Source organism: Cryptomeria japonica, unplaced genomic scaffold (genome assembly GCF_030272615.1).
Source record: "Cryptomeria japonica unplaced genomic scaffold, Sugi_1.0 HiC_scaffold_877, whole genome shotgun sequence".
NCBI classification, from domain to species: Eukaryota; Viridiplantae; Streptophyta; class Pinopsida; order Cupressales; family Cupressaceae; genus Cryptomeria; species Cryptomeria japonica.
This window is the reverse complement of record NW_026729598.1, coordinates 12501-37500: the sequence shown is the minus strand read 5'-3', so window position 1 is coordinate 37500 and position 25000 is coordinate 12501. Positions and strand designations below refer to the sequence as shown.

Below are 25000 nucleotides of genomic sequence, written 5' to 3'. Positions count from 1 at the left end.
CTTCGGGTGCGCATTACATTTTTGCCCAAGCGTCCAGTGGGGTTTCTGGTGCGCTCCGAAGTGGGGTTATTGGAGCGCATCAAAGGTGCGCAATGCTGGTGCGAACCCGGGAGCGCTCCGATGTGTGCTCCAAGGTGCGGCGTGCACGAAGTCCGAGCCCGGTTTGCCCCGGGTGCGCACCTCGCGTGCACCTTCGCCGGGGTGAGCACCTTGGTGTGCAGACCTTGGTTGGGTTGCGCGCCCTGGTGCGCACCAAGGAGCGCTCTGAAGTGTGCTCCAAGGTGCGGCGTGCACGAAGTCGGAGCCCGGTTTGCCCCGGGTGTGCACCTCGGGTGCGCACCTCGCGTGCACCTTCGCTGCGGTGGGCACCTTGGCTGGGTTGCGCGCCTTGGTGGGCACCATGCAGTGCACGAAGTCGGAGCCCGGATTGCCCCGGGCGCGCACCTCCGCCAGGGTGGGCACCTTGGTGCGCACAACTTGCCTGGGCTGCGCACCAGGAAGGGCTCAAGATGGCACCCGCGTTCCGTTTTTTTCACTATCTTTCAGAACGGAAATTTTAAAATCTCGTTTTTTTTTGCCTTTTCTGGAAATTAGTGAAGGCAGCGCATCAAAGGTGCGCAACGCTGGTGCGAACCTGGGAGCGCTCCGATGTGTGCTCCAAGGTGCGGCGTGCACGAAGTCGGACCCCGGTTTGCCCCGGGTGCGCACCTCGCGTGCACCTTGGTGCGCACACCTTGGCTGGGTTGCGCGCCCTGGTGGGCACCATGGTGCGCACCAAGGAGCGCTCCGAAGTGTGCTCCAAGGTGCGGCGTGCACGAAGTCGGAGCCCGGTTTGCCCCGGGTGCGCACCTCGCGTGCACCTTCGCCGCGGTGGGCACCATGGCGTGCACGAAGTCGGAGCCCGGTTTGCCCCGGGTGCGCACCTCGCGTGCACCTTCGCCGGGGTGGGCACCTTGGTGTGCAGACCTTGGCTGGGTTGCGCGCCCTGGTGGGCACCATGGTGCGCACCAAGGAGCGCTCCGAAGTGTGCTCCAAGGTGCGGCCTGCACGAAGTCGGAGCCCGGTTTGCCCCGGGTGTGCACCTCGGGTGGGCACCTTGGTGCGCATGCCTTGCCTGGGCTGCGCACCAGGGCGGGCTCAAGATGGCACCCGCGTTCCTTTTTTTTCACTATCTTTCAAAACGGAAATTTTAAAATCTCATTTTTTTTTGCCTTTTTCTGGAAATTAGTGAAGGCAGCGCATCAAAGGTGCGCACCTCGCTGCCCACCACGGTGCGCAACGCCGGTGGGCACCCGGGAGTGCTTCGAAGTGTGCTCCAAGGTGCTGCGTGCACGTTGTCGGAGCCCGGTTTGCCCCGGGTGCGCACCTCGCGTGCACCTTCGTCGGGGTGGGCACCTTGGCTGGGTTTGCCCCGGCTGCGCTCCGAAGCGGGGTTATTGGAGCGCCGCCTCTTTTTTTGTCGGAGCGTTTGGTGGGGTTTCTCGCATTGGCTCTTCCGAGGCCCGGTTGCCACCCTGGCGCGCACGAAGTCGGAAGTAGGGTTAATTGCCCGGGTGCGCACCTTTGCCAGGGTGGGCACCTTACCTGGGCTGCGCACCAGGGCGGGCTCAAGATGGCACGCGCGTTCCGTTTTTTTCACTATCTTTCAAAACGGAAATTTTAAAATCTCCTTTTTTTTTTGCCTTTTCTGGAAATTAGTGAAGGCAGCGCATCAAAGGTGCGCACCTCGCTGCCCACCTTGGTGTGCTCTGAGGTGCGCACCCGGGAGCGCTACGAAGTGTGCTCCAAGGTGCGGCGTGCACGTTGTCGGAGCCCGGTTTGCCCCGGGTGCGCACCTCGCCTGCACCTTGGCCGGGGTGGGCACCTTGGCTGGGTTTGCCCAGGGTGCGCTCCGAAGCGGGGTTACTGGAGCGCCCCCTCTTTTTTTGTCAGAGCGTTTGGTGGGGTTTCTCGCATTGGCTCTTCCCAGGCCCGGTTGTTGGGTGCGCTCCCACCCTGGCGCGCGCGAAGTTGGAAGTTGGGTTAATTGCCCGGGCGCGCACCTTCGCCAGGGTGGGCACCTTGGTGCGCACACCTTGGCTGGGCTGCGCACCAGGGCGGGCTCAAGATGGCACCAGCATTCCCTTTTTCTCACTATCTTTCAAAACGGAAATTTTAAAATCTCGTTTTTTTTTTGCCTTTTATGGAAATTAGTGAAGGCATCGCATCAAAGGTGCGCACCTCGCTGCCCACCTTGGTGTGCTCCGAGGTGCCCACCACGGTGCGCAACGCCGGTGCGAACCCGGGAGCGCCCCGATGTGTGCTCCAAGGTGCGGCGTGCACGAAGTCGGACCCCGGTTTGCCCCGGGTGCGCACCTCGCGTGCACCTTGGTGCGCACACCTTGGCTGGGTTGCGCGGCCTGGTGGGCACCATGGTGCGCACCAAGGAGCGCTCCGAAGTGTGCTCCAAGGTGCGGCGTGCACGAAGTCGGAGCCCGGTTTGCCCCGGGTACGCACCTCGCGTGCACCTTCGCCGGGGTGGGCACCTCGGCTGGGTTGCGCGCCCTGGTGCGCACCAAGGAGCGCTCCGAAGTGTGCTCCAAGGTGCGGCGTGCACGAAGTCGGAGCCCGGTTTGCCCCGGGTGCGCACCTTCGCCGCGGTGCGCACCATGGCGTGCACGAAGTCGGAGCCCGGTTTGCCCCGGGTGCGCACCTCGCGTGCACCTTCGGCGGGGTTGCGCGCCCTGGTGGGCACCATGGTGCGCACCAAGGAGCGCTCCGAAGTGTGCTCCAAGGTGCGGCGTGCACGAAGTCGGAGCCCGGTTTGCCCCGGGTGCGCACCTCGCGTGCACCTTCGGCGGGGTTGCGCGCCCTGGTGGGCACCATGGTGCGCACCAAGGAGCGCTCCGAAGTGTGCTCCAAGGTGCGGCGTGCACGAAGTCGGAGCCCGGTTTGCCCCGGGTGCGCACCTCGCGTGCACCTTCGCCGCGGTGGGCACCATGGCGTGCACGAAGTCGGAGCCCGGTTTGCCCCGGGTGCGCACCTCGCGTGCACCTTCGCCGGGGTGGGCACCTCGGCTGGGTTGCGCGCCCTGGTGCGCACCAAGGAGCGCTCCGAAGTGTGCTCCAAGGTGCGGCGTGCACGAAGTCGGAGCCCGGTTTGCCCCGGGTGCGCACCTCGCGTGCACCTTCGCCAGGGTGGGCACCTCGGTGCGCACACCTTCTCAATGTTTTCTTGCCTTTTCTGGAAATTGGTGAAGGCAGCGCATCAAAGGTGCGCACCTCGGTGTGCTCCGAGGTGCGAACCCGAGAGCGCTCCGAGGTGCCCACGAAGTCGAAAGTCGGGTTAATTGCATTGTTTTCCCCGGGTGCGCTCCGAGGTGCGCAACATCGGCGCGCACCAAGGAGGGCTCCGAAGTGTGCTCCAAGGTGCGCACGATGGCGTGCACCTCTGGTGCGCACGATTCGGAGCTCGGTTTGACCGGGGTGCGCACACCTTGGCTGGGTTGCGCACCTTTTGTGCGCTCCAAGGTGCGCACGAAGTCGGAGCTCGGTTTGCCCCGGGTGCGCACCTTCGCCAGGGTGCGCACCTTGATGCGCACGCCTTGGCTGGGCTGCGCACCTTGGTGGGCGCCATGGTGCGCACCTTTCGTGCGCTCCAAGGTGCGCACGAAGTCGGAGCTCGGTTTGCCCCGGGTGCGCACCTTGGTGGGCGCCATGGTGCACTCCGAGGTGCCCAAGATTGGTGCGCACCAAGGAGCGCTCCGAAGTGCGCTCCAAGGTGCGCGCGAAGTCGAAAGTTGGGTTAATTGTCCGGTTTGCCTCGGGTGCGCACCTTGCGTGCACCTTCGCCAGGGTGGGCGCCTTGGTGCGCACACCTTGGCTGGGCTGCGCACACCTTGGCACCCGCGTTTCCTTCATTTTAAATTTTTTTTTTTTACAATCTCTCAAGTGGGAAATTCTATAATCTCAACTTTTTTTGCCTTTTCAGGAAACTTTTGAATGGAGCGCATCATTGGTGCGCTCCGAAGTGTGCTCCAAAGCTCTCTCCAGCTGCGTGCACCTGCCCCGGCCGCGCACCCGGCCCCGCCCAGCTTCGCTCACCTGTCCCGGGCGTCTGGTGCGGAACCTTAGAGTAAGAAACATCACCGTGCACCTTGGCCAACGTGCGCGACTCGACCGAGCGCGCACTGGCCGAGGTGCACACCGATTTCACCTGGGTGCGCGCGCAGCACCTCGGGCGCACCGGGGTGCGCGCACAACGCCCGGGTTGCACCGTGGCCTGTGTGCTCGGGGCGCCTCGGGTGCGCGCTCGGTGTCGCCCCCGCGCGCGCGGTAGTGCGGGCAGCGCACCCCGGCCCGGCCCGGCCCCGACGAGAACGCAAACGGGCAAAAGGTTTATTCAAATAGCATTGCGACGCCCGGCGAAAAACTAAAAAAGGGTGCAACACCGGGACTTCCCGGGAGGTCACCCATCCCAGTACTACTCCGGCCCAAGCGCGCTTAACTGCGGAGTTCTGATGGGATCTGGTGCACTAATGCTGGTATGATCGCACCCGTTATGAGCTTGTCGCAGTGTGTACTTAGCAAACCGCGACCCACGTGCGAATCCACCCCGGCCACCCACCCCCGTCGAGGTGCACACCCTCCCTCGCGAAGTGCGCCCCGTTCGCCAAGTGTGAGCCCTGCCCGGGTGCGCGCACCTTGCTAGGGCGTCGGGTGTGCACCCGGCCCGGCCTACGTGCGTGCACCTGGAGGGGGCGTCGTGTGCGTGCAGTGTCCCGTCTGCAACGCGGTGCCCACACACCACCTCGGGCGCAACGACCTGCGCTCACATGTGGGCCGAGTGCACCTTGGTGCATGTTCGGGGCGCCTCGGGTGCACGCTCGATCTTGCCCCGGTGCACCAAGGCGCTCGGTTTGCCCCGGGTGCGCACTTGGTGCAAGGTGGGCACCCAAAATAGGGATCAAGCACCAAAACACAAGTTTCGGGATGCAAAATGGGACCCAAGGACCACAAATGCGTTCCAAGACCCATGATGGGTCCACGAGAACAAAAATGTGTTCCGAGACTTAATAAACAAATATTGGGTTTTAGGAGAAGAAACATGCTCTGATGCCCAAAACGAGAATCGACCCCGAAAAGGCCACAGGCCAAAAGTGGGATGCGAGACAAAAAAAAATGGGACCCGAGGACCAAAATTGGGTTCCCAGGTCGAAGACAGGGCAACCGGACAAGAAACGACCTCTAAGGCTCGAAATGAGTCCCGACGACTAAAACTTGACAAGAAGCACCCATCAGGCACCCAACTCGACACCCATGGGATGCCGACCCACCCGGGCTTCCACCTAGCACACCTTGGCACCCACCCACCCTCGCACCCAACCTCGCACCCAACTTAGCACCTTTGAACCCACATTGGCACTCACCCTGACCCTGGCACCTTGGAACCCACATTGGCACTCACCTTGACCCTGGCACCCACCTTTGCACTCACCTTGGGACCCACCCTGGCTCCCACCTCGGCACCCACCCAGACACCCACCTTGGTTCCTTGGCACCCACCTTGGATCCTTGGCACCCACCCCGACACCCACCTTGGCACGCAACTTGGCTACTTGCCACCCACCTTGGCTCCTTGACGCCCACCCCGACAACCACCCCGTGACCTACCCTGGCTAGGGTTGGTGCACACCCACCCTGGTGCCCACCTTGGCACCCACCCTATGACCCACCTTGGCACGCACCTTAGTACCCACCCCGTTACCCACCCTAGGACCCACCCCGTGACCCACCTTGGCCAGGGTGGGTGCCTTGGTGCGCACAACTTGCCTGGGCTGCACACCAGGGCGGGCTCAAGATGGCACCCGCGTTCCGTTTTTTTCACTATCTTTCAAAACGGAAATTTTAAAATCTCATTTTTTTCTTTTTTTTGCCTTTTCTGGAAATTAGTGAAGGCAGCGCATCAAAGGTGCGCAATGCTGGTGCGAACCCGGGAGCGCTCCGATGTGTGCTCCAAGGTGCGGCGTGCACGAAGTCCGAGCCCGGTTTGCCCCGGGTGCGCACCTCGCGTGCACCTTCGCCGGGGTGAGCACCTTGGCTGGGTTGCGCGCCCTGGTGCGTACCAAGGAGCGCTCTGAAGTGTGCTCCAAGGTGCGGCGTGCACGAAGTCGGAGCCCGGTTTGCCCCGGGTGTGCACCTCGGGTGCGCACCTCGCGTGCACCTTCGCTGCGGTGGGCACCTTGGCTGGGTTGCGCGCCTTGGTGGGCACCATGCAGTGCACGAAGTCGGAGCCCGGTTTGCCCCGGGCGCGCACCTCCGCCAGGGTGGGCACCTTGGTGCGCACAACTTGCCTGGGCTGCGCATCAGGAAGGGCTCAAGATGGCACCCGCGTTCCGTTTTTTTCACTATCTTTCAGAACGGAAATTTTAAAATATCGTTTTTTTTTGCCTTTTCTGGAAATTAGTGAAGGCAGCGCATCAAAGGTGCGCAACGCTGGTGCGAACCTGGGAGCGCTCCGATGTGTGCTCCAAGGTGCGGCGTGCACGAAGTCGGAGCCCGGTTTGCCTCGGGTGCGCCCTGGTGGGCACCATGGTGCGCACCAAGGAGCGCTCCGAAGTGTGCTCCAAGGTGCGGCCTGCACGAAGTCGGAGCCCGGTTTGCCCCGGGTGTGCACCTCGGGTGGGCACCTTGGTGCGCATGCCTTGCCTGGGCTGCGCACCAGGGCGGGCTCAAGATGGCACCCGCGTTCCTTTTTTTTCACTATCTTTCAAAACGGAAATTTTAAAATCTCATTTTTTTTTGCCTTTTTCTGGAAATTAGTGAAGGCAGCGCATCAAAGGTGCGCACCTCGCTGCCCACCACGGTGCGCAACGCCGGTGGGCACCCGGGAGTGCTTCGAAGTGTGCTCCAAGGTGCTGCGTGCACGTTGTCGGAGCCCGGTTTGCCCCGGGTGCGCACCTCGCGTGCACCTTCGTCGGGGTGGGCACCTTGGCTTGGTTTGCCCCGGCTGCGCTCCGAAGCGGGGTTATTGGAGCGCCGCCTCTTTTTTTGTCGGAGCGTTTGGTGGGGTTTCTCGCATTGGCTCTTCCGAGGCCCGGTTGCCACCCTGGCGCGCACGAAGTCGGAAGTAGGGTTAATTGCCCGGGTGCGCACCTTTGCCAGGGTGGCACCTTACCTGGGCTGCGCACCAGGGCGGGCTCAAGATGGCACGCGCGTTCCGTTTTTTTCACTATCTTTCAAAACGGAAATTTTAAAATCTCCTTTTTTTTTTGCCTTTTCTGGAAATTAGTGAAGGCAGCGCATCAAAGGTGCGCACCTCGCTGCCCACCTTGGTGTGCTCTGAGGTGCGCACCCGGGAGCGCTACGAAGTGTGCTCCAAGGTGCGGCGTGCACGTTGTCGGAGCCCGGTTTGCCCCGGGTGCGCACCTCGCCTGCACCTTGGCCGGGGTGGGCACCTTGGCTGGGTTTGCCCAGGGTGCGCTCCGAAGCGGGGTTACTGGAGCGCCCCCTCTTTTTTTGTCAGAGAGTTTGGTGGGGTTTCTCGCATTGGCTCTTCCCAGGCCCGGTTGTTGGGTGCGCTCCCACCCTGGCGCGCGCGAAGTTGGAAGTTGGGTTAATTGCCCGGGCGCGCACCTTCGCCAGGGTGGGCACCTTGGTGCGCAAACCTTGGCTGGGCTGCGCACCAGGGCGGGCTCAAGATGGCACCAGCATTCCCTTTTTCTCACTATCTTTCAAAACGGAAATTTTAAAATCTCGTTTTTTTTTTGCCTTTTATGGAAATTAGTGAAGGCATCGCATCAAAGGTGCGCACCTCGCTGCCCACCTTGGTGTGCTCCGAGGTGCCCACCACGGTGCGCAACGCCGGTGCGAACCCGGGAGCGCCCCGATGTGTGCTCCAAGGTGCGGCGTGCACGAAGTCGGACCCCGGTTTGCCCCGGGTGCGCACCTCGCGTGCACCTTGGTGCGCACACCTTGGCTGGGTTGCGCGGCCTGGTGGGCACCATGGTGCGCACCAAGGAGCGCTCCGAAGTGTGCTCCAAGGTGCGGCGTGCACGAAGTCGGAGCCCGGTTTGCCCCGGGTGCGCACCTTCGCCGCGGTGGGCACCATGGCGTGCACGAAGTCGGAGCCCGGTTTGCCCCGGGTGCGCACCTCGCGTGCACCTTCGCCGGGGTGGGCACCTCGGCTGGGTTGCGCGCCCTGGTGCGCACCAAGGAGCGCTCTGAAGTGTGCTCCAAGGTGCGGCGTGCACGAAGTCGGAGCCCGGTTTGCCCCGGGTGTGCACCTCGCGTGCACCTTCGCTGCGGTGGGCACCTTGGCTGGGTTGCGCGCCTTGGTGGGCACCATGCAGTGCACGAAGTCGGAGCCCGGTTTGCCCCGGGCGCGCACCTCCGCCAGGGTGGGCACCTTGGTGCGCACAACTTGCCTGGGCTGCGCACCAGGAAGGGCTCAAGATGGCACCCGCGTTCCGTTTTTTTCACTATCTTTCAGAACGGAAATTTTAAAATATCGTTTTTTTTTGCCTTTTCTGGAAATTAGTGAAGGCAGCGCATCAAAGGTGCGCAACGCTGGTGCGAACCTGGGAGCGCTCCGATGTGTGCTCCAAGGTGCGGCGTGCACGAAGTCGGACCCCGGTTTGCCCCGGGTGCGCACCTCGCGTGCACCTTGGTGCGCACACCTTGGCTGGGTTGCGCGCCCTGGTGGGCACCATGGTGCGCACCAAGGAGCGCTCCGAAGTGTGCTCCAAGGTGCGGCGTGCACGAAGTCGGAGCCCGGTTTGCCCCGGGTGCGCACCTCGCGTGCACCTTCGCCGCGGTGGGCACCATGGCGTGCACGAAGTCGGAGCCCGGTTTGCCCCGGGTGCGCACCTCGCGTGCACCTTCGCCGGGGTGGGCACCTTAGTGTGCAGACCTTGGCTGGGTTGCGCGCCCTGGTGGGCACCATGGTGCGCACCAAGGAGCGCTCCGAAGTGTGCTCCAAGGTGCGGCCTGCACGAAGTCGGAGCCCGGTTTGCCCCGGGTGTGCACCTCGGGTGGGCACCTTGGTGCGCATGCCTTGCCTGGGCTGCGCACCAGGGCGGGCTCAAGATGGCACCCGCGTTCCTTTTTTTTCACTATCTTTCAAAACGGAAATTTTAAAATCTCATTTTTTTTTGCCTTTTTCTGGAAATTAGTGAAGGCAGCGCATCAAAGGTGCGCACCTCGCTGCCCACCACGGTGCGCAACGCCGGTGGGCACCCGGGAGTGCTTCGAAGTGTGCTCCAAGGTGCTGCGTGCACGTTGTCGGAGCCCGGTTTGCCCCGGGTGCGCACCTCGCGTGCACCTTCGTCGGGGTGGGCACCTTGGCTGGGTTTGCCCCGGCTGCGCTCCGAAGCGGGGTTATTGGAGCGCCGCCTCTTTTTTTGTCGGAGCGTTTGGTGGGGTTTCTCGCATTGGCTCTTCCGAGGCCCGGTTGCCACCCTGGCGCGCACGAAGTCGGAAGTAGGGTTAATTGCCCGGGTGCGCACCTTTGCCAGGGTGGGCACCTTACCTGGGCTGCGCACCAGGGCGGGCTCAAGATGGCACGCGCGTTCCGTTTTTTTCACTATCTTTCAAAACGGAAATTTTAAAATCTCCTTTTTTTTTTGCCTTTTCTGGAAATTAGTGAAGGCAGCGCATCAAAGGTGCGCACCTCGCTGCCCACCTTGGTGTGCTCTGAGGTGCGCACCCGGGAGCGCTACGAAGTGTGCTCCAAGGTGCGGCGTGCACGTTGTCGGAGCCCGGTTTGCCCCGGGTGCGCATCTCGCCTGCACCTTGGCCGGGGTGGGCACCTTGGCTGGGTTTGCCCAGGGTGCGCTCCGAAGCGGGGTTACTGGAGCGCCCCCTCTTTTTTTGTCAGAGCGTTTGGTGGGGTTTCTCGCATTGGCTCTTCCCAGGCCCGGTTGTTGGGTGCGCTCCCACCCTGGCGCGCGCGAAGTTGGAAGTTGGGTTAATTGCCCGGGCGCGCACCTTCGCCAGGGTGGGCACCTTGGTGCGCACACCTTGGCTGGGCTGCGCACCAGGGCGGGCTCAAGATGGCACCAGCATTCCCTTTTTCTCACTATCTTTCAAAACGGAAATTTTAAAATCTCGTTTTTTTTTTGCCTTTTATGGAAATTAGTGAAGGCATCGCATCAAAGGTGCGCACCTCGCTGCCCACCTTGGTGTGCTCCGAGGTGCCCACCACGGTGCGCAACGCCGGTGCGAACCCGGGAGCGCCCCGATGTGTGCTCCAAGGTGCGGCGTGCACGAAGTCGGACCCCGGTTTGCCCCGGGTGCGCACCTCGCGTGCACCTTGGTGCGCACACCTTGGCTGGGTTGCGCGGCCTGGTGGGCACCATGGTGCGCACCAAGGAGCGCTCCGAAGTGTGCTCCAAGGTGCGGCGTGCACGAAGTCGGAGCCCGGTTTGCCCCGGGTACGCACCTCGCGTGCACCTTCGCCGGGGTGGGCACCTCGGCTGGGTTGCGCGCCCTGGTGCGCACCAAGGAGCGCTCCGAAGTGTGCTCCAAGGTGCGGCGTGCACGAAGTCGGAGCCCGGTTTGCCCCGGGTGCGCACCTTCGCCGCGGTGCGCACCATGGCGTGCACGAAGTCGGAGCCCGGTTTGCCCCGGGTGCGCACCTCGCGTGCACCTTCGGCGGGGTTGCGCGCCCTGGTGGGCACCATGGTGCGCACCAAGGAGCGCTCCGAAGTGTGCTCCAAGGTGCGGCGTGCACGAAGTCGGAGCCCGGTTTGCCCCGGGTGCGCACCTCGCGTGCACCTTCGGCGGGGTTGCGCGCCCTGGTGGGCACCATGGTGCGCACCAAGGAGCGCTCCGAAGTGTGCTCCAAGGTGCGGCGTGCACGAAGTCGGAGCCCGGTTTGCCCCGGGTGCGCACCTCGCGTGCACCTTCGCCGCGGTGGGCACCATGGCGTGCACGAAGTCGGAGCCCGGTTTGCCCCGGGTGCGCACCTCGCGTGCACCTTCGCCGGGGTGGGCACCTCGGCTGGGTTGCGCGCCCTGGTGCGCACCAAGGAGCGCTCCGAAGTGTGCTCCAAGGTGCGGCGTGCACGAAGTCGGAGCCCGGTTTGCCCCGGGTGCGCACCTCGCGTGCACCTTCGCCAGGGTGGGCACCTCGGTGCGCACACCTTCTCAATGTTTTCTTGCCTTTTCTGGAAATTGGTGAAGGCAGCGCATCAAAGGTGCGCACCTCGGTGTGCTCCGAGGTGCGAACCCGAGAGCGCTCCGAGGTGCCCACGAAGTCGAAAGTCGGGTTAATTGCATTGTTTTCCCCGGGTGCGCTCCGAGGTGCGCAACATCGGCGCGCACCAAGGAGGGCTCCGAAGTGTGCTCCAAGGTGCGCACGATGGCGTGCACCTCTGGTGCGCACGATTCGGAGCTCGGTTTGACCGGGGTGCGCACACCTTGGCTGGGTTGCGCACCTTTTGTGCGCTCCAAGGTGCGCACGAAGTCGGAGCTCGGTTTGCCCCGGGTGCGCACCTTCGCCAGGGTGCGCACCTTGATGCGCACGCCTTGGCTGGGCTGCGCACCTTGGTGGGCGCCATGGTGCGCACCTTTCGTGCGCTCCAAGGTGCGCACGAAGTCGGAGCTCGGTTTGCCCCGGGTGCGCACCTTGGTGGGCGCCATGGTGCACTCCGAGGTGCCCAAGATTGGTGCGCACCAAGGAGCGCTCCGAAGTGCGCTCCAAGGTGCGCGCGAAGTCGAAAGTTGGGTTAATTGTCCGGTTTGCCTCGGGTGCGCACCTTGCGTGCACCTTCGCCAGGGTGGGCGCCTTGGTGCGCACACCTTGGCTGGGCTGCGCACACCTTGGCACCCGCATTTCCTTCATTTTAAATTTTTTTTTTTTACAATCTCTCAAGTGGGAAATTCTATAATCTCAACTTTTTTTGCCTTTTCAGGAAACTTTTGAATGGAGCGCATCATTGGTGCGCTCCGAAGTGTGCTCCAAAGCTCTCTCCAGCTGCGTGCACCTGCCCCGGCCGCGCACCCGGCCCCGCCCAGCTTCGCTCACCTGTCCCGGGCGTCTGGTGCGGAACCTTAGAGTAAGAAACATCACCGTGCACCTTGGCCAACGTGCGCGACTCGACCGAGCGCGCACTGGCCGAGGTGCACACCGATTTCACCTGGGTGCGCGCGCAGCACCTCGGGCGCACCGGGGTGCGCGCACAACGCCCGGGTTGCACCGTGGCCTGTGTGCTCGGGGCGCCTCGGGTGCGTGCTCGGTGTCGCCCCCGCGCGCGCGGTAGTGCGGGCAGCGCACCCCGGCCCGGCCCGGCCCCGACGAGAACGCAAACGGGCAAAAGGTTTATTCAAATAGCATTGCGACGCCCGGCGAAAAACTAAAAAAGGGTGCAACACCGGGACTTCCCGGGAGGTCACCCATCCCAGTACTACTCCGGCCCAAGCGCGCTTAACTGCGGAGTTCTGATGGGATCCGGTGCACTAACGCTGGTATGATCGCACCCGTTATGAGCTTGTCGCAGTGTGTACTTAGCAAACCGCGACCCACGTGCGAATCCACCCCGGCCACCCACCCCCGTCGAGGTGCACACCCTCCCTCGCGAAGTGCGCCCCGTTCGCCAAGTGTGAGCCCTGCCCGGGTGCGCGCACCTTGCTAGGGCGTCGGGTGTGCACCCGGCCCGGCCTACGTGCGTGCACCTGGAGGGGGCGTCGTGTGCGTGCAGTGTCCCGTCTGCAACGCGGTGCCCACACACCACCTCGGGCGCAACGACCTGCGCTCACATGTGGGCCGAGTGCACCTTGGTGCATGTTCGGGGCGCCTCGGGTGCACGCTCGATCTTGCCCCGGTGCACCAAGGCGCTCGGTTTGCCCCGGGTGCGCACTTGGTGCAAGGTGGGCACCCAAAATAGGGATCAAGCACCAAAACACAAGTTTCGGGATGCAAAATGGGACCCAAGGACCACAAATGCGTTCCAAGACCCATGATGGGTCCACGAGAACAAAAATGTGTTCCGAGACTTAATAAACAAATATTGGGTTTTAGGAGAAGAAACATGCTCTGATGCCCAAAACGAGAATCGACCCCGAAAAGGCCACAGGCCAAAAGTGGGATGCGAGACAAAAAAAAATGGGACCCGAGGACCAAAATTGGGTTCCCAGGTCGAAGACAGGGCAACCGGACAAGAAACGACCTCTAAGGCTCGAAATGAGTCCCGACGACTAAAACTTGACAAGAAGCACCCATCAGGCACCCAACTCGACACCCATGGGATGCCGACCCACCCGGGCTTCCACCTAGCACACCTTGGCACCCACCCACCCTCGCACCCAACCTCGCACCCAACTTAGCACCTTTGAACCCACATTGGCACTCACCCTGACCCTGGCACCTTGGAACCCACATTGGCACTCACCTTGACCCTGGCACCCACCTTTGCACTCACCTTGGGACCCACCCTGGCTCCCACCTCGGCACCCACCCAGACACCCACCTTGGTTCCTTGGCACCCACCTTGGATCCTTGGCACCCACCCCGACACCCACCTTGGCACGCAACTTGGCTACTTGCCACCCACCTTGGCTCCTTGACGCCCACCCCGACAACCACCCCGTGACCTACCCTGGCTAGGGTTGGTGCACACCCACCCTGGTGCCCACCTTGGCACCCACCCTATGACCCACCTTGGCACGCACCTTAGTACCCACCCCGTTACCCACCCTAGGACCCACCCCGTGACCCACCTTGGCCAGGGTGGGTGCACCCACCCTGGTGCCCACCTTGGCACCCACCCATCCTAGCACCCAGCCTGTGACCGGGCTTGGAACCCAACCTTGCACCCGCACCCGTCTTGGCCAGTGTGGGTGCGCACCCATCCTGGCACCCACGTTGTGACACACCCTTTAACCCACGCACCCTAGCACCCACGTTGGCACCCACCTTGGAACCCAACCTAGCAACTTGGCACCCACCCCGTGACCCACCTTGGCATCCACCATAGCAGTCGCCGACTTGGCACCCACCTCGGCACCCACCTTGACACTTGTGGACCCACCTTGCCACTCACCCTAGCATCGACCCATCCTAGCACCCACCCTGGCACCTTTGCACCCTAGCACTCACCCATCCTAGCACCTAACCTGTGACCCACCTTGACACTCACCCTCGCACCCACCTTGGAACCCAACCTAGCACCCACCCACCCTGACACCAACCCTAGCACCTACCCACCCTTGCACCCACCCTGTGACCCATCTTGGCACCCACCCATCCTACCACTCAACCTATCACCCACCTTCTCACCCACCTTGGCATCCACCTTAGCACCCACCCACACTGGCACCTTGGCACCCACCTCGGGCAAGGTGGGTGCACACCCACCCTGGCACCCAATTTAGAACCCACCGAGCATGTTACCCACCTTGGCACCCACATTGCAGCCCACCCTAGTACCCACCCTATGACCCACATTGGCATCCACACCCTAGCACCCAGGCACCTCGACACCCGCCTTGACACCCACCCTAGCACTGAACCTGTGACCCACCTTGGAACTCACCCTAGAACCCACCCACCCTGTGAACCACCTTGGCATCCACCTTAGCACCCACCCACCTTGGCACCCACTCTAGCACTCACCCATCCTAACACCCAACTTGTTACCCACCTTGGCACCCGCCCTCGCGTCCACCTTGAAACCCACCCTAGCACCCACCCACGCAGGAGCCCACCTTGGCACCCAACCTAACACCCACGCATCCTGGCACCCAACTTGTGACCCACCTTGGAACCCACCCTAGTACCCACCTTTGAACCCACTATATCACCAACCCACCTTGGCACCCACCCTATGACCCTCTTTGGAATCCACCCTAGCACGCACCCACCCTGGCACCCACCATGGAGCGCACCCTAGCACCCACCCACCTCGGCACGCACCTCAACACCCACCTTGGTGTGCGCACTGCGCCAACCTCTCAAAGACCCTATGTGGTGCGCTCCAAAGTGTACACCTTTGGTGCGCTCCAAGGTGCGCACCTTTGGTGCACACCGAGGTGCACACCAAAGTGTGCACCGAGGTGAGCACCAAAGTGCACTCCAGGGTGCACACCAAGGCGTGCACCTTTGGTGCGGTCAATGCAAACGAATTCGGAAGTTGGGGTCGATGTCCTAATCGCTGCTGCAGACTACACGTATGAGAATCGGACAAATAGCTTTATATAGGGGAGGTGTTGCGTTTGATGGGTCGACTCCCCTGGTTGTGTGCACTGCACCAACTTCAAAGACCCTGTCTTGTTTAAGAAGTCAAAAGTTGGGGTGGATGTCCTAATCATTGCTGCAGTCTACGCATGTATGAGAATCAGACAAATAGCTTATATAGGGGAGGTGTTGCATTCGGTGGGTTGACTCCCCTGGTTGTGCGCACTGCGCCAACCTCAAAGACCCCGCATAGCAGAAGAAGTCGGAAGTCGGATTTTGGTGAGCACCAAGGCGTGCACCTTTGGTGCGGTCAACGCAGACGAATTCAGAAGTTGGGGTGGATGTCCTAATCGTTGTTGCAGGCTACACATGTATGAGAATCAGACAAATAGCTTATATAGGGGAGGTGTTGGGTTTGATGGGTCAACTCCCTTGGTTGTGCGCATTACGCCAACCTCAAAGACCTTGTTTTCGTTAAGAAGTCAAAAGTTGGGGTCAATGTCCTAATGGCTCCTGCAGGCTACACATGTATGAGAATCGGACAAATAGCTTATATAGGGGAGGTGTTGGGTTTGATGGGTCGACTCCCCTGGTTGTGCGCATTACGTCAACCTCAAAGACCTTGTTTTCGTTAAGAAGTCAAAAGTTGGGGTCGATGTCCTAATTGCTCCTGTAGACTACACATGTATGAGAATCAGACAAATAGCTTATATAGGGGAGGTGTTGGGTTTGATGGGTTGACTCCCCTAGTTGTTCGCATTACACCAACCTCAAAGACCTTGTTTTCGTTTAGAAGCCGAAAGTTGGGGTCGATGTCCTAATTGCTCCTGCAGGCTACGCATGTATGAGAATCAGACAAATAGCTTATATAGGGGAGGTGTTGGGTTTGATGGGTCGACTCCCCTGGTTGTGCGCATTGCGCCAACCTCAAAGACCCTGCATTGCGGATGAAGTCGAAAGTCAGAGTTTGGTGTGCTACAAGGTGTGGTCGAAGGTGCTCACCTAGGTGTGCACCTTTGGAGCACAAGAAAAGTGCCCTCCAAAAGTGCGCACCTTTGGAGTGCACAAAAGTGCCCTCCAAAAGTGCGCACCTTTGGAGCGCAGAAAAGTGCCCTCCAAAAAGTGCCCTCCAAAAGTGCGCACCTTTGGAGCGCAGAAAAGTGCCCTCCAAAAAGTGCCCTCCAAAAGTGCGCACCTTTGGAGCGCAGAAAAGTGCCCTCCAAAAAGTGCCCTCCAAAAGTGCGCACCTTTGGAGCGCAGAAAAGTGCCCTCCAAAAGTGCGCACCTTTGGAGCGCAGAAAAGTGCCCTCCAAAAAGTGCCCTCCAAAAGTGCGCACCTTTGGAGCGCAGAAAAGTGCCCTCCAAAAAGTGCCCTCCAAAAGTGCGCACCTTTGGAGCGCAGAAAAGTGCCCTCCAAAAAGTGCCCTCCAAAAGTGCGCACCTTTGGAGCGCAGAAAAGTGCCCTCCAAAAAGTGCCCTCCAAAAGTGCGCACCTTTGGAGCGCAGAAAAGTGCCCTCCAAAAGTGCGCACCTTTGGAGCGCACAAAAGTGCCCTCCAAAAGTGCGCACTTTTGGTGCGCACCAAGGCGCTGGTTCGGTCGTTGCAGGCGAGTTCGGAAGTTGGGGTCGATGTCCTGAGCGGAGGTGCAAACTACACAGGTGTCGGAATCGGACAAATAGCTTATATAGGGGAGGTGTATGCTTCGATGGGTCGACTCCCCAGGTTGAGCGCACCGCGCCAACCTCAAAGACCCTACGGTATGGATGAAGTCGGAAGTTGGGTCCGATGACCAATTCGATTAGTAGGTATGCTCATGAGGTCGGAATTTGGGTCCGATGACCTGCCATGTGCAGGAAGGCGAATGTTGACACTGTGCGTTGCAAGGTGCACACCAAGGCGCTGGTGCGGTCTTTTTAGTCGAGTTCGGAAGTTGGGGTCGATGTCCTGATCGGAGGTGCAAGCTACACAGGTGTGGGAATCGGACAAATAGCTTATATAGGGGAGGTGTATGCTTCGTTGGGTCGACTCCCCGGGTTGAGCGCACCGCGCCAACCTCAAAGACCCTACGGTATGGATGAAGTCGGAAGTTGGGTCCGATGACCGATTCGATATGTAGGCATACTCGCGAGGTCGGAATTTGGGTCCGATGACCTGCCACGTGCAGGAAGGCGAATGTTGGCACTGTGCGTTGCAAGGTGCGCACCAAGGCGCTGGTTCGGTCGTTGGAGGCGAGTTCGGAAGTTGGGGTCGATGTCTTGATCGGAGGTGCAAACTACACAGGTGTGGGAATCGGACAAATAGCTTATATAGGGGAGGTGTATGCTTCGTTGGGTCGACTCCCCGGGTTGAGCGCACCGCGCCAACCTCAAAGACCCTACGGTATGGATGAAGTCGGAAGTTGGGTCCGATGACCGATTCGATATGTAGGCATACTCGCGAGGTCGGAATTTGGGTCCGATGACCTGCCATGTGCAGGAAGGCGAATGTTGGGACTGTGCGTCGCAAGGTGCGCACCAAGGCGCTGGTGCCGTCGTTGCAGTCGAGTTCGGAAGTTGGGGTCGATGTCCTGGTCAGAGGTGCAAACTACACAGGTGTGGGAATCGGACAAATAGCTTATATAGGGGAGGTGTATGCTTCGATGGGTCGACTCCCTGGGTTGAGCGCACCGCGCCAACCTCAAAGACCCTACAGTATGGATGAAGTCGGAAGTTGGGTCCGATGACCGATTCGATACGTAGGCATATTGGCGAGGTCTGAATTTGTGTCCGATGACCTGCCATGCGCAGGAAGGCGGAATTTGGGTCCGATGACCGAGTTGATGGCGTGCCATGCGCAGAAAGGCGGAATTTGGGTCCGATGACCGAGTTGATGTTGATGGCCCGCCATGCACAGGAAGGCGGAATTTGGGTCCGATGACCGATTTGAAGGCGTGCCATACGCAAAAAGGCGGAGTTTGGGTCCGATGACCGAGTTGATATTGATGGCCCGCCATGCGCAGGAAGGCGGAATTTGGGTCCGATGACCTGACATACGCATGGAGTCCGACTCGGGGGCCGATGTTCGATTCGATGACTTGCATTGTGGGTAAAGTCGGAAGTTGTGGTCTTTGACCCGATTCGATGACCAGACTTCGGCTGCTTGAGAATCGGACAAATAACTTATATAGGGGAGGTAGTGTTCTCGAGCATCCTCCCCCCGTGCCCGTTTATGTCGATTGATGCTGGTGCTCGACTGGTTGGAGCGCTCGGATGCAAAAATCTTGCACCAGGATTTATCGATTGTGATGGACACGGCAAGTCTCCTGATTGCTATGCAGGAGCTCATCGTGAATCTCTATGCGGCCTTGGTATGGACTCGACCTGCGGAATGGTTCGGCAATGGTAGTCGCTCCAACACGTCCTTGCAATGGCCACAGAGGTGATTCGACTAGAGCTCCAGTCTAGCTTTTGGGTTGCTTGGCGGACTGGTATAGCCGCGATCGAGTTCCGGCCATGAACGTTTTAGATAGCTCTTGGGCTTTCTGGGACGGAAGTCGGAAGTTTGGGCTGTTGTCCGATTTGATGACCATTCTTCGGATGTGTGAGAATCGGACAAATAACTTATATAGGGGACTGTGTTGTCTCACGCAGCCCCCTCCGTGCCCCTCTATCTCGACCGATGTTGGTGCTTGAAAGGGTTGGGATCGCTCGGATTTATAAACGTGCACCACCATTTGTCGAGTGTGAGGGACGCGGCAGGTCTCCTAAATGCTATGCGGGCGCTCTCTGAGAATCTCTATCCGGCCTCGACACAGACTAGTCTTGCTGAATGGTTTGGCACTGGTAGTCGATCCAACACGTCGTTGTTGTGGCCGCCTAGGCGATTCGATTCGAGCCCCCGTCTAGCTTTTGGGTTGCTTGGCGGATTTTGCCCTATCCGCAAGTGAGCTCGGTCCCTAAACGTTCGAGAAACCCGATTGCTATGCGCCGACTCTCTTTCTTGCGAGCCTCCATCTAGCTTTTGGGTCTCTACGGAACGGAAGTCGGAATCTGGGACCGTTGTTTGATTCGACGAGGCAGACTACGGTTGTGCGAGAATCGGACAAATAACTTATATAGGGGAGGTGTTGACTGGAGCATTCTCCCCCGTGCCCCTCTAACTCGACCAATGCTGGCGCTCGAACGGTGGTAGCGCTCGGATTTTCATTGAGCGCCAGCATTGGTCGATTTAGAGGGGCATGCGAGATTCCCGAATGCTATGCGAGGGCTCTAACGGAAATGTCTATTGGTTTCGGTATGGATGCAATTGCGAGTGGTTCGGCAAAGGTAGTCGTTCCGATGCGTCCATGTCGTGGCCAAATCGATAATTCGATTTGAGCCCTCGTATAGCATTTGGGTCTCTCGATGTGATTCCGCATTCCAGTCCCTTTGGGCACTGCTTGAGCCGCATCCCAGGGGGTTCCCTTCCCAATAATCTGCCTCGCAACCCGATTGCTATGCGGTGAGGCTCCTCGGCCGCCTCGGAACTATCTGTGTATCAGACGCATCGCGGGATAAGGGGTTGGCAACGGTAGTCGCCCCAAGCGCGTCCGATGCTTGGACCATTCCGAGGCGGCCCTGAAGCCTCTTCCGTCTAGCCGTTGGGTCCTTCTCGCCGCATCCCTCGCCTCGCACCCCGATTGCTATGCGGTGAGGCTCCTCGGCCGCCTCGGAACTATCTGTGTATCGGACGCGTCGCGGGATAAGGGGTTGTCACTGGTAGTCGCCCCAAGCGCGTCCGATGCTTGGACCATTCCGAGGCGGCCCTGAAGCCTCTTCCGTCTAGCCGTTGGGTCCTTCTCGCCGCATCCCTCGCCTCGCACCCCGATTGCTATGCGGTGAGGCTCCTCGGCCGCCTCGGAACTATCTGTGTATCGGACGCGTCGCGGGATAAGGGGTTGTCATTGGTAGTCGCCCCAAGCGCGTCCGATGCTTGGACCATTCCGAGGCGGCCCTGAAGCCTCTTCCGTCTAGCCGTTGGGTCCTTCTCGCCGCATCCCTCGCCTCGCACCCCGATTGCTATGCGGTGAGGCTCCTCGGCCGCCTCGGAACTATCTGTGTATCGGACGCGTCGCGGGATAAGGGGTTGTCACTGGTAGTCGCCCCAAGCGCGTCCGATGCTTGGACCATTCCGAGGCGGCCCTGAAGCCTCTTCCGTCTAGCCGTTGGGTCCTTCTCGCCGCATCCCTCGCCTCGCACCCCGATTGCTATGCGGTGAGGCTCCTCGGCCGCCTCGGAACTATCTGTGTATCGGACGCGTCGCGGGATAAGGGGTTGTCACTGGTAGTCGCCCCAAGCGCGTTCGATGCTTGGACCATTCCGAGGCGGCCCTGAAGCCTCTTCCGTCTAGCCGTTGGGTCCTTCTCGCCGCATCCCTCGCCTCGCACCCCGATTGCTATGCGGTGAGGCTCCTCGGCCGCCTTGGAACTATCTGTGTATCGGACGCGTCGCGGGATAAGGGGTTGTCACTGGTAGTCGCCCCAAGCGCGTCCGATGCTTAGACCATTCCGAGGCGGACCCGAAGCCTCTTCCGTCTAGCCGTTGGGTCCTTCTCGCCGCATCCTTCGCCTCGCACCCCGATTGCTATGCGGTGAGGCTCCTCGGCCGCCTCGGAACTATCTGTGTATCGGACGCGTCGCGGGATAAGGGGTTGTCACTGGTAGTCACCCCAAGCGCGTCCGATGCTTGGACCATTCCGAGGCGGACCCGAAGCCTCTTCCGTCTAGCCGTTGGGTCCTTCTCGCCGCATCCCTCGCCTCGCACCCCGATTGCTATGCGGTGAGGCTCCTCGGCCGCCTTGGAACTATCTGTGTATCGGACGCGTCGCGGGATAAGGGGTTGTCACTGGTAGTCGCCCCAAGCGCGTCCGATGCTTGGACCATTCCGAGGCGGACCCGAAGCCTCTTCCGTCTAGCCGTTGGGTCCTTCTCGCCGCATCCCTCGCCTCGCACCCCGATTGCTATGCGGTGAGGCTCCTCGGCCGCCTTGGAACTATCTGTGTATCGGACGCGTCGCGGGATAAGGGGTTGTCACTGGTAGTCGCCCCAAGCGCGTCCGATGCTTGGACCATTCCGAGGCGGACCCGAAGCCTCTTCCGTCTAGCCGTTGGGTCCTTCTCGCCGCATCCCTCGCCTCGCACCCCGATTGCTATGCGGTGAGGCTCCTCGGCCGCCTTGGAACTATCTGTGTATCGGACGCGTCGCGGGATAAGGGGTTGTCACTGGTAGTCGCCCCAAGCGCGTCCGATGCTTGGACCATTCCGAGGCGGCCCCGAAGCCTCTTCCGTGTAGCCGTTGGGTCCTTCTCGCCGCATCCCTCGCCTCGCACCCCGATTGCTATGCGGTGAGGCTCCTCGGCCGCCTTGGAACTATCTGTGTATCGGACGCGTCGCGGGATAAGGGGTTGTCACTGGTAGTCGCCCCAAGCGCGTCTGATGCTTGGACCATTCCGAGGCGGCCCCGAAGCCTCTTCCGTGTAGCCGTTGGGTCCTTCTCGCCGCATCCCTCGCCTCGCACCCCGATTGCTATGCGGTGAGGCTCCTCGGCCGCCTTGGAACTATCTGTGTATCGGACGCGTCGCGGGATAAGGGGTTGTCACTGGTAGTCGCCCCAAGCGCGTCCGATGCTTGGACCATTCCGAGGCGGACCTGAAGCCTCTTCCCTCTAGCCGTTGGGGCTTTCTCGCCGCATCCCTCGCCTCGCACCCTGATTGCTATGCTGTGAGGCTCCTCGGCCGCCTTGGAACTATCTGTGTATCGGACGCATCGCGGGATAAGGGGTTGGCAGTGGTAGTCGCCCCAAGCGCATCCGATGCTTGGACCATTCCGAGGCGGCCCTGCAGCCTCTTCCGTCTAGCCGTTGGGGCCATCTCGCCGCATCCCCCACCTCGCACCACGATTGCTATGCGGTGAGGCTCCTTGGCCGCCTCGGAACTATCTGTGTATCGGACGCATCGCGGGATAAGGGGTTGTCACTGGTAGTCGCCCCAAGCGCGTCCGATGCTTGGACTATTCCGAGGCGGCCCTGCAGCCTCTTCCGTCTAGCCGTTGGGGCCATCTCGCTGCATCCCCCACCTCCTCGGCCGCCTCGGAACTATCTGTGTATCGAACGCATCGCGGGATAAGGGGTTGGCAGTGGTAGTCGCCCCAAGCGCGTCCGATGCTTGGACTATTCCGAGGCAGCCCTGCAGCCTCTTCCGTCTAGCCTTTGGGGCCATCTCGCCGCATCCCTCGCCTCGCACCCCGATTGCTATGCGGTGAGGCTCCTCGGCCGCCTGGGAACTATCTTCGTATCGGACGCATCGCGGGATAAGGGGTTGTCACTGGTAGTCGCCCCAAGCGCGTCCGATGCTTGGACTATTCCGAGGCGGCCCTGTGGCCTCTTCCGTCTAGCCGTTGGGGCCATCTCGCCGCATCCCCCACCTCGCACCCCGATTGCTATGCGGTGAGGCTCTTCGGCCGCCTTGGAACTATCTTCGTATCGGACGCATTGCGGGATAAGGGGTTGTCACTGGTAGTGGCCCCAAGCGCGTCCGATGCTTGGACTATTCCGAGGCGGCCCTGCAGCCTCTTCCGTCTAGCCGTTGGGGCCATCTCGCCGCATCCCCCACCTCGCACCCCGATTGCTATGCGGTGAGGCTCCTCGGCCGCCTTGGAACTATCTTCGTATCGGACGCATCGCGGGATAAGGGGTTGTCACTGGTAGTCGCCCCAAGCGCGTCCGATGCTTGGACTATTCCGACGCGGCCCTGTGGCCTCTTCCGTCTAGCCGTTGGGGCCATCTCGCCGCATCCCCCACCTCGCACCCCGATTGCTATGCGGTGAGGCTCCTCGGCCGCCTTGGAACCATCTTCGTATCGGACGCATCGCGGGATAGGGGGCTGTCACTGGTAGTCGCCCCAAGCGTGTCCGATGCTTGGACCATTCCTAGGCGGCCCTGAAGCCTCTTCCGTCTAGCCGTTGGGGCCTTCCCGCCCCATCCCTCGCCTCGCACCCCCGATTGCTATGCGGTGAGGCTCCTCGGCCGCCTTGGAACCATCTGTGTATCGGACGCATCGCGGGATAAGGGGTTGGCACTGGCAGTCGCCCCAAGCGCGTCCGATGCTTGGACCATTCCGAGGTGGCCCTGAAGCCTCTTCCGTCTAGCCGTTGGGGCCTTCCCGCCCCATCCCTCGCCTCGCACCCCGATTGATATGCGGTGAGGCTCCTCGGCCGCCTTGGAACTATCTGTGTATCGGACGCATCGCGGGATAAGGGGTTGGCACTGGTAGTCGTCCCAATCGCATCCGATGCTTGGACCATTCCGAGGCGGCCCTGCAGCCTCTTCCGTTTAGCCGTCGGGGCCTTCCCGCCGCATCCCTCGCCTCGCATCCCGATTCCTATGCGGTGAGTCTTCTCGGCCGCCGCGGAACTATACCTGTTATTGCTACTGCATCCTTCGGCTGGTAACCTCCTCTGCCGCCTTGGAACGTTCTCTTTGTCGGACGCGTCGCGGGATAAGGGGTTGGCACTGGTAGTCGCCCCAAGCGCGCCCGATGCATAGACCGCTCCGAGTCGACCTTGCTTTCAGCCTCTCACATGCATAGACCTCTCTGAGTCGACCCTGCAGCCTCTCACGTTTAGCCTTTGGAATCTCGCCTCACAACATGATTGCTATCCTTGATGCATCCCTTGCCTCGAGCCCTGATTGCTTTCTTGGCTGCATCCCTCCTCTCCTCACAGCCCGGTTGTCATCACTGCTTCATCCGTCGCTTCATGCATTCTGGCTGCTGGGCCCTTCCCACCGCACACCTCGATTGCTATCTCTTCTGCATCACACACCCCGATTGCTATCTCTGCTACATCCCTCGGCTCTCACTTCTGCATCCTTCGCCTCACACCTCGATTGCTATCAATGCTGCATCCGTAACCTCACACCCCGATTGCTATGCGGGGAGGCTCCTTGGCCGCCTTGGAAATTTCTGTGTGTCGGACGCACCGCGGGATAAGGGGTTGGCACTGGTAGTCGCCCCAAGTGCGCCCGATTCTTAGACCGCTTCGAGGTGACCTCGTAGCCTCTTTCGTCCAGGCTTCCTGCCTTCAACGCCCTTTTTACACCTCGATTGCTATGCGCGGGCTCGTTGGCGTCTATCACCTCTCTGCGAAGAGTGGCACGATGATTGTTGGGGTAAATCGTAGCAGTCCGATCTCTGGCCTTGGGCCATTGTGAGGGCTGATCGATTTCCTGTGCGCATCTCGTGTTCGCCCAGTAACAGACTCGACGACTTGTAATCGGTCTTGTTCCCGATTGTTCCTGGAGGTAGTCTTCGGAACTCTTGGATTTGACCTGTCACTCGAACTGTCCTCTTCCGAGGATGCTTGTGTGTGTGTGCTTGTGCCATTTCCTTGGCGGTATTAACGAGATATTAAAGAGCGGAGTGAGCGCCTCGCCCAGCTATGTTTGGGGCTCTCACTCCCTTACCCGGTGTGCGACCGCTTTGCACGTAGGTTGCGGAGCATCGCGACTCTTTCGATGTTTGGCGGTTGTCTTCCGGTGATGCGTTGGTCCCGAAGTGCACGTTACTAGCATTTCTGCCATTGTTCTCGATCTTTGGCACGTTCCTTCGTTGCAATTGGATATATATCTCCGTTTATACGCGCAGGCTTCTCCCGCCTATTCAGCGCTGTCCCACTCTCAGCACTCTCGTGGTCTCCTTGGCTTCTCTCTCCCGTGAGCGAGCTCTCTTCTCGAGTCTTTTCCATGTCCCATGGAGGTTGCCTTGCGAAATTCGGGCACACAAACGTGACCGGATAAGAGCGGAATTGCCTATGAGGAGAAGCTCACCTTAGGGAG

General features: G+C 60.7%; 2 non-coding genes across 2 annotated transcripts; both read right to left on the bottom strand.

The window, feature by feature from the left end:
• Positions 1 to 4417: 4417 nt before the first annotated feature.
• On the bottom strand, positions 4418 to 4536 carry LOC131872899 (5S ribosomal RNA). The gene has a single exon (XR_009370961.1). It is a non-coding gene; the product is annotated as a 5S ribosomal RNA (ribosomal RNA).
• Positions 4537 to 12340: 7804 nt separating this feature from the next.
• LOC131872895 (5S ribosomal RNA) lies at positions 12341 to 12459 on the bottom strand. Its single transcript, XR_009370957.1, has one exon. It is a non-coding gene; the product is annotated as a 5S ribosomal RNA (ribosomal RNA).
• Between the last annotated feature and the right edge of the window lie 12541 nt (positions 12460 to 25000).